Source organism: Nicotiana tabacum, chromosome 13 (genome assembly GCF_000715075.1).
Source record: "Nicotiana tabacum cultivar K326 chromosome 13, ASM71507v2, whole genome shotgun sequence".
Lineage (NCBI taxonomy): Eukaryota > Viridiplantae > Streptophyta > Magnoliopsida > Solanales > Solanaceae > Nicotiana > Nicotiana tabacum.
In genome coordinates this window covers 40,873,597-40,882,541 of record NC_134092.1, presented here as the reverse complement: position 1 = coordinate 40,882,541, position 8,945 = coordinate 40,873,597, and positions in this window count along the sequence as shown.

The window sequence follows — 8,945 nt, the reverse complement described above, 5'->3', positions numbered from 1 at the left end:
TTTATTTCTCAATTTTAGGACTTGCCTATCAAGAATGGCAATTGGGAAATCTTCATAGGTCAGTTCTTCATTAACCTTAATAGTCTCAACTGGCACAATAAGCGACGGATCTCCGATTACCTTCTTCAATATAGACATATGAAATACCGGGTGCACTAATGACATCTCAGGTGGTAGTTCCAGCTTGTACGCCACCTGACCAATCCTCTGAATGATTCTGTACGGTCCGACATACCTCAGGCTCAATTTGCCCTTTTTGCTAAGTCGCATTACACCCTTCATGGGGGAAACCTTCAAGAATACCCAATCATCTTCTTTGAACTCCAAATCCCTACGGCGAACATCCGAATAGGTCTTTTGACGACTCTGAATAGTTTTCAACCGCTCCTTAATGATTTTGACCTTCTCCATAGCTTGATGCACAAGGTCTGGTCCTATCAATTCAGCTTCCCCAATCTCGAACCACCCAATGGGAGATCGACATCTCCTACTATGTAAAGCCTCGAATGGTTCCATCTGAATACTAGCATGATAACTGTTGTTGTAAGAAAATTCTATGAGTGGGAAATGGTCATCCCAGCTACCCTTGAAATCAAGAATGCAAGCGCGCATCATATCCTCAAGCGTTGGAATAGTCCGCTCTGCCTGCCCGTCAGTCTGTGGGTGGAAGGTTGTACTAAGATTCACCTGAGTACCCAAACCTTGCTGAAATTTCTTCCAAAAATTAGCCGTGAATTGAGCCCCTCGATCAGAAATGATAGAAACTGGAGTGCCATGCAACCTGACTATTTCCTTGATATACAACTGAGCATATTGTTCCGCGGTGTCGGTAGATTTAACTGGCAAGAAGTGTGTTGATTTCGTGAATCGATTTACAATCACCCAAATTGAGCTAAACTTGCACGGAGTGCGCGGTAGTCCTACCACAAAGTCCATATTAATCATTTCCCACTTCCACATCAGAATTTCTATATTTTATGCCAACCCACCGGGTCGTTGGTGTTCGGCCTTCACTTGATGACAATTCAGACACCTCGCCACAAAGTCCACCACATTCCTCTTCATGTTATTCCACCAATAGACTTTCTTGAGATCATGATACATCTTTGTAGATCCCGGGTGCACGGAATGCCTAGAAGTGTGAGCCTCTATCATGAATCTTTCCCGGAGACCATCTACATTTAAAACACATAACCGCCCTTGGTACCTTAGTGTACCATCATCCATGCCGAGAAAAAAAAGCCATAGTCTTATGTTTATGAATCCCCTCCTTCAATTGTACCAACAATGGATCATTGTATTGCTTCTCTTTGACTTCCACAACAAGCGATAATTCAGCCCTATTTTACACAATTACCCCTCATTCACTAGAGTCTGCAAGATGAACTACCAAACTAGCCAACCGATGAACTTCCTTGGCCAACGGCCTTTGATATGCCTCCAAGTGAGCCAAACTACCCATAGATTTCTGGCTAAGAGCATCCGCCATAGCATTGGCCTTTCCCGGGTGATACAGGATATCAATGTCATAATCTTTGAGTAACTCAAGCCATCTTCTCTACCTCAGATTCAGCTCCTTCTGTTTGAAAGTATATTGAAGGCTCTTATGGTCTGTGAATATATCTATATGGACCCCATAAATGTAATGACGCCAAATCTTCAATCCAAATACCACCGCTGCAAGTTCTAAGTCATGAGTTGGATAGTTCTTTTCATGATTCTTTAGTTGCCTAGAAGCATAAGCTATAACCTTACCATGTTGCATTAATACACACCCAAGCCCGATACTTGAAGCATCACAATACACCACAAACCCATATGTACCCTCTGGTAGGGTCAACACTGGCGCTGTAGTCAATCTTGATTTCAGCTCTTGGAAACTCCTTTCACAAGCATCAGACCATTGAAACTTACTCGCCTTCTGTGTAAATTTAGTCAACGGAGAGGCAAGGGTAGAGAACCCTTCCACAAACTTTCTATAATACCCCGCTAAGCCCAGGAAACTGCGAATCTCTATTGGAGTTGTGGGCCTAGGACAATTCTTCACAGTCGTAATCTTCTGAGGATCAACCATAATTCCCTCTCTAGAGACGACATGACCCAAGAATACAATAGATTCCAGCCAAAATTCACATTTCGAAAACTTTGCATACAACTTGTGTTGATAGAGAGTCTGTAGGAGATAATTGGCATGATCCTCTCGACTTCGTGAATATACAAGAATATCGTCAATGAACACTATCACAAAGGAGTCGAGGAAAATTTTGAAGACTCGGTTCATGAGATCCATGAAAGCTACTGGGGCATTTGTTAGCCCAAAAGACATCACCAGAAATTCAAAGTGCCCATACCGAGTTCTAAAAGATGTTTTCGGAATATCCTGCTCCCTGATCTTCAGTTGGTGATACCCGGATCTTAAATCAATTTTGGAGAAGTATCTCGCATCTTGCAATTGATCAAACAAGTCATCTATCCTTGGTGGTGGGTATTTACTTTTTATTATGACCTTGTTGAGATGGCGGTAGTCAATACACATCCGTAGTGACCCATCTTTCTTTCTTACAAAGAGAACCGGTGTGCCCCAAGGTGACACACTCGGTCAGATGAAACCCTTCTCTATCAAATCCTTCAATTGTTCCTTTATCTCCTTCAATTCGGCTGGTTCTATTCTGTAAGGTGGAATAGATATAGTTTGCATGCCTGGCATCACATCAATCCCAAAATCAATCTCCCTATCTGGTGGAATACCAGGGAGTTCATCCGGAAAGACCTCCGGAAATTCATTCACAACTAGCACAGACTCAAGTGTAGGTGCCTCAGCATCGGTGTCCATAACTCAGACCAAATGGTAGATACACCCCTTGTTAATCATCTTCGTGCCCTTAAGGTAAGAAATAAACCTACCCTTTGGCACCACGTTATCCCCCTTCCATTCAATCACTGACTCATTTGGAAATTCAAACCTCACAGTTCTAGTTCGGCACTCAAGCTTGGAAAAACATGAGTAAAGCCAGTCCATCCCCATTATTATATCAAAATCAACCATCCCCAATTCAATGAGATCACCTTGACAACACAATCCCTATAAACCCGTGCAGACACAATAGACTCACCAATCTGAGTAGATACAGAAAATGACTCATGAAGTTGTTCTGGTTCTATCCCAAATTCCATAGCAACATAAGGAGTGATATATGACAAAGTGGAAATGGGATCAATAAGAGCATATACATCATGGGATTGGACAGTTAATATACATGTGACAACATCTGGAGAAGCCTCTGAATCCCGACGCCTCCACATAGTATAGAATATGCTGGGTCCTCCCGAATTCTGTGTACCTCCCCTAGCAACACCACGCCTTATGGGTGCTGGAGTGCCTCGAGGTGGAGGTGATGTGGATGTGGTAGCTGCAGAACTAGCTGGTTATGCCGCACCTCTACCCATGATCCGGCGGGACGAGCGGCAATCCCTCTGGATATGACCCCTCACGCCGCACCCGTAGCATATAGGTACGTCCATGAAGCAGACCCCAAAGTGCATCCCCCCACACTTAGGGCATTAGGGCCTCCGCTGCTGCTGGAACCTCCCTACGGATCGACCCTGCTGGTGGGGTCCCCTGTTGCCCTGACTGGGCCTGAAACGACTCCACTGCTGCTGACTAGGCCCTGATGGTTGTGCACTCATCGAAGACTGGGAGAAGGACTGAGATGGCCCTGATGACCCTCCTCTAAAGGTCGACCTACCATTACCACCACCGGAAGAACTACCAAAGTTGCTCGCAGACTGGGCCTTGCTACTACCCTCACGCTCTATTCTATTTTTCAATTTACGGTTATCTGTAGCTTGAGAAAACTCCACCATCTTACCATAGTTTATATCAAAATTAAAGGCAGCTGTAATGGCCTCATTAATAACCAAGGGGCTAAGGCCTTGTACAAACCTGCGCACCCTGTTTTAGGCTTTCAAACTTAGTAGCAAGGGTCGCCTAGGTCTCCGAAGGCAATAAGTGATCCATAAAGGCATCAATGAACTCACCCCACCTCACCGGAGGGCTCCCCTCCTCACGGGACTCCTCCCATAACTCAAACCACAAATAGGCTACCTCTTTCACGTGGTACGAGGCCAACTCCACTCCCTCCATCTCAGTAGCATCCATAACCCGGAGAGTCTTGTGCATATCATCACATAAGTCTTGGGGTCCTCCTCGGGATTAGTATATGTGAGCACTGGAGGATATAACTAAAGGAAATTGTTCACCCTGGAACTAGCAGATTCCCCTGGCTGGCCGGAAGAAATAGGCCCAACACTCGATCTCTGGGCCTGAAAAGCCACTATCTGTACCAATATCTGTATGGCTCCCCTAAGATCCCCATTGGAAACACCGGGACCATAAACTGGGGCTGGAGGTGGAACCAGAATATCAGTTGGGGGATTCGTTAGACCCCCATCAGGTGTAGGAACTGGTGCAGCCCGAGCAGGAATAGTAGAATCGGGCGGTGTAGTAATTGGGGGAATATCCTCACCCCTCGGGTGTTCACCCGCATCATCAATTATAGAATCAACAGCCACTCCTGGGGTAACATTGGCTCTCTAGCTAGTTCTTGCCTTCTTCTTAGGTGTCATGTACTGAAAAATAGAGCAATGCACGAGTTAAAGGAGGAACAATCTTACAATTAACTTTATCGCACGATCAAGATCATCAAAGAAGGGTACTATTCCTAAATGTCCAATTAGCCTCCAACTTATAGATATTTTTGAGAACACACCGATAAGAAGGACTCTACTAGATACGGCTCCGAGACATCCTATGACACTTTAAAACCTTAGGCTCTAATACCAAGTTGGTCACGCCCCAAACTCGGGGAGCGCGACCGGCGCTCACCCGAGTGAACCTGGTCAAGCAAGCCTGTTGAATGCTTTCTACCCAACTCACCCATGATTTAAAGAGTATACATAAATTTGTTAAATAACCAACAAGGAGATCATGTAGATAATACCAAATTCATTACCATTAATTACTTCATTTAATAAGTCTCAAAACACACACACACACCCCTTCCATAGTTCAAAGTGGAAGAAGTGATTGAATCACAACACAACTTGTTTAACATCCCCAACACCCATATACAACTCACACTATGTCTACGGAGCCTCTAAAGATACCAAAGAGTACAATGATAGTGCTGGCAACAAGGCTCCGGCTATACCTCAACCCATAGTAATACACACGAAATAAAGATACACAACCCCGGAATGAGATGGGCTCACCACGTCAGCTGGGAAAAATAAGTACCGCTATCACTGGTCAATATCCTCCACAGTAGAACCACCTGCATCCATTAAAGATGCAACGCTCCCGCCAGAAGGGACGTTAGTACATGTCGAATAGTACTAGTATGAAAATCAAACACCAAATCAAGAACTTGGAAATACAACATGAATATGATGAATCAGGGTGACAATGGAATAGCATAGATAGAAGTTTAAGCCAAAGCAAATTTATCAGGAGCTTTCAATATCATATATAAATTGTAAGACGAGATCCTCCGTAACCATATTTACACAAAGCGGCCACGCCGCCTCACCCGAATGTGTATGGGTGGAGGTGCAAGCACAAAACCACAACTCTACTGAAGCGGCCCCGCCGCCTCACCCCAATGTATGCGGGTGGAGGTGTAACCACAGGAACAAACCTACACAAAGCGGCCATACTGCCTCACCCCCCCCCCAATATATAGGCGGGTGGGGGTGCAATAACAATACCAAAAATCCTACACAAAGCGGCCATGCCGCCTCATCCCAATGTATATGCGGATGGTCGTGTAACAATAATACCAACATCTTACAAAACGGCCATCCTGGGGGTCCTCCTCGGGATTAGTACAGGTGAAAACTGGAGGATCTAACTGAAGGAACTTGTTCACCCTGGAACTAGCAGATTCCCCTGGCTGGCCGGAAGAAGTAGGCCCAACACTCGATCTATGGGCCTGAGAAGCCACTATCTGTGCCAATATCTGTATGGCTCCCCTAAGATCCCCATCGGAAACACCGGGACCAGAAACTGCGGCTGGAGGTGGAACCGGAATATTAGTTGGGGGATTCATTACACCCTCATCAGGTGTAGGAACTGGTGCAGCTCGATCAGGAATAGTAGAATCTGGCGGTGTAGTAATTAGGGGAATATCCTCACCCCTCGGGTGTTCACCCGCATCATCAATTATAGAATCAACAGCTACTCCTGGGTAACGTTGGCTCTTTGGCTAGTTCTTTCCTTCTTATTAGGTGTCATGTACTGAAAATTAGAGCAATGCACGAGTTAAAGGAGGAACAATCTAACAATTAGCTTTATCGCACGATCAAGATCATCAAAGAAGCGTATTATTCCTAAATGTCCAATTAGCCTCCAACTTATAGATGTTGTCGAGAACACACCGATAAGAAGGACTCTACTAGACACGACTCCGAGAAATCCTAGGACACCTTAAAACCTTAGGCTCTGATACCAATTTTGTCATACCCCAAACTCGGGGAGCGCGACCGGCGCTCACCTAAGTGAACCCAGTCAAGCAAGCCTGTTGAATACTTTCTACCAAACTCACCCATGATTTAGAGAGTATACATAACTTTGTTAATTAACTAACAATGAGATCATGTAGACAATACCAAATTCATTACCATTAATTACTTCATTTAATAAGTCTCAAAACACACACACACCTCCATAGTTCAAAGTGGAAGAAGTGATTGAATCACAACACAACTTGTTTAACATCCCCAACACCCATATACAACTCACACTATGTCTACGGAGCCTCTAAAGATACCAAAGAGTACAATGATAGTGCTGGCAACAAGGCTCCGGCTATACCTCAACCCATAGTAATACACACGAAATAAAGATACACAACCCCGGAATGAGATGGGCTCACCACGTCAGCTGGGAAAAATAAGTACCGCTATCACTGGTCAATATCCTCCACAGTAGAACCACCTGCATCCATTAAAGATGCAACGCCCCCGCCAGAAGGGACGTTAGTACATGTCGAATAGTACTAGTATGAAAACCAAACACCAAATCAAGAACTTGGAAATACAACATGAATATGATGAATCAGGGTGACAATGGAATAGCATAGATAGAAGTTTAAGCCAAAGCAAATTTATCAGGAGCTTTCAATATCATATATAAATTGTAAGACGAGATCCTCCGTAACCATATTTACACAAAGCGGCCACGCCGCCTCACCCGAATGTGTATGGGTGGAGGTGCAAGCACAAAACCACAACTCTACTGAAGCGGCCCCGCCGCCTCACCCCAATGTATACGGGTGAAGGTGTAACCACAGGAACAAACCTACACAAAGCGGCCATACTGCCTCACCCCCCCCCCCCCAATATATAGGCGGGTGGGGGTGCAATAACAATACCAAAAATCCTACACAAAACGGCCATGCCGCCTCATCCCAATGTATATGCGGATGGTCGTGTAACAATAATACCAACATCCTACAAAACGGCCATCCTGGGGGTCCTCCTCGGGATTAGTACAGGTGAAAACTGGAGGATCTAACTGAAGGAACTTGTTCACCCTGGAACTAGCAGATTCCCCTGGCTGGCCGGAAGAAGTAGGCCCAACACTCGATCTATGGGCCTGAGAAGCCACTATCTGTGCCAATATCTGTATGGCTCCCCTAAGATCCCCATCGGAAACACCGGGACCAGAAACTGCGGCTGGAGGTGGAACCGGAATATTAGTTGGGGGATTCATTACACCCTCATCAGGTGTAGGAACTGGTGCAGCTCGATCAGGAATAGTAGAATCTGGCGGTGTAGTAATTAGGGGAATATCCTCACCCCTCGGGTGTTCACCCGCATCATCAATTATAGAATCAACAGCTACTCCTGGGTAACGTTGGCTCTTTGGCTAGTTCTTTCCTTCTTATTAGGTGTCATGTACTGAAAATTAGAGCAATGCACGAGTTAAAGGAGGAACAATCTAACAATTAGCTTTATCGCACGATCAAGATCATCAAAGAAGCGTATTATTCCTAAATGTCCAATTAGCCTCCAACTTATAGATGTTGTCGAGAACACACCGATAAGAAGGACTCTACTAGACACGACTCCGAGAAATCCTAGGAGACCTTAAAACCTTAGGCTCTGATACCAATTTTGTCATACCCCAAACTCGGGGAGCGCGACCGGCGCTCACCTAAGTGAACCCAGTCAAGCAAGCCTGTTGAATACTTTCTACCAAACTCACCCATGATTTAGAGAGTATACATAACTTTGTTAATTAACTAACAATGAGATCATGTAGACAATACCAAATTCATTACCATTAATTACTTCATTTAATAAGTCTCAAAACACACACACACCTCCATAGTTCAAAGTGGAAGAAGTGATTGAATCACAACACAACTTGTTTAACATCCCCAACACCCATATACAACTCACACTATGTCTACGGAGCCTCTAAAGATACCAAAGAGTACAATGATAGTGCTGGCAACAAGGCTCCAGCTATACCTCAACCCATAGTAATACACACGAAATAAAGATACACAACCCCGGAATGAGATGGGCTCACCACGTCAGCTGGGAAAAATAAGTACCGCTATCACTGGTCAATATCCTCCACAGTAGAACCACCTGCATCCATTAAAGATGCAACGCCCCCGCCAGAAGGGACGTTAGTACATGTCGAATAGTACTAGTATGAAAACCAAACACCAAATCAAGAACTTGGAAATACAACATGAGTATGATGAATCAGGGTGACAATGGAATAGCATAGATAGAAGTTTAAGCCAAAGCAAATTTATTAGGAGCTTTCAATATCATATATAAATTGTAAGACGAGATCCTCCGTAACCATATTTATACAAAGCGGCCACGCCGCCTCACCCGAATGTGTACGGGTGGAGGTGCAAGCACAA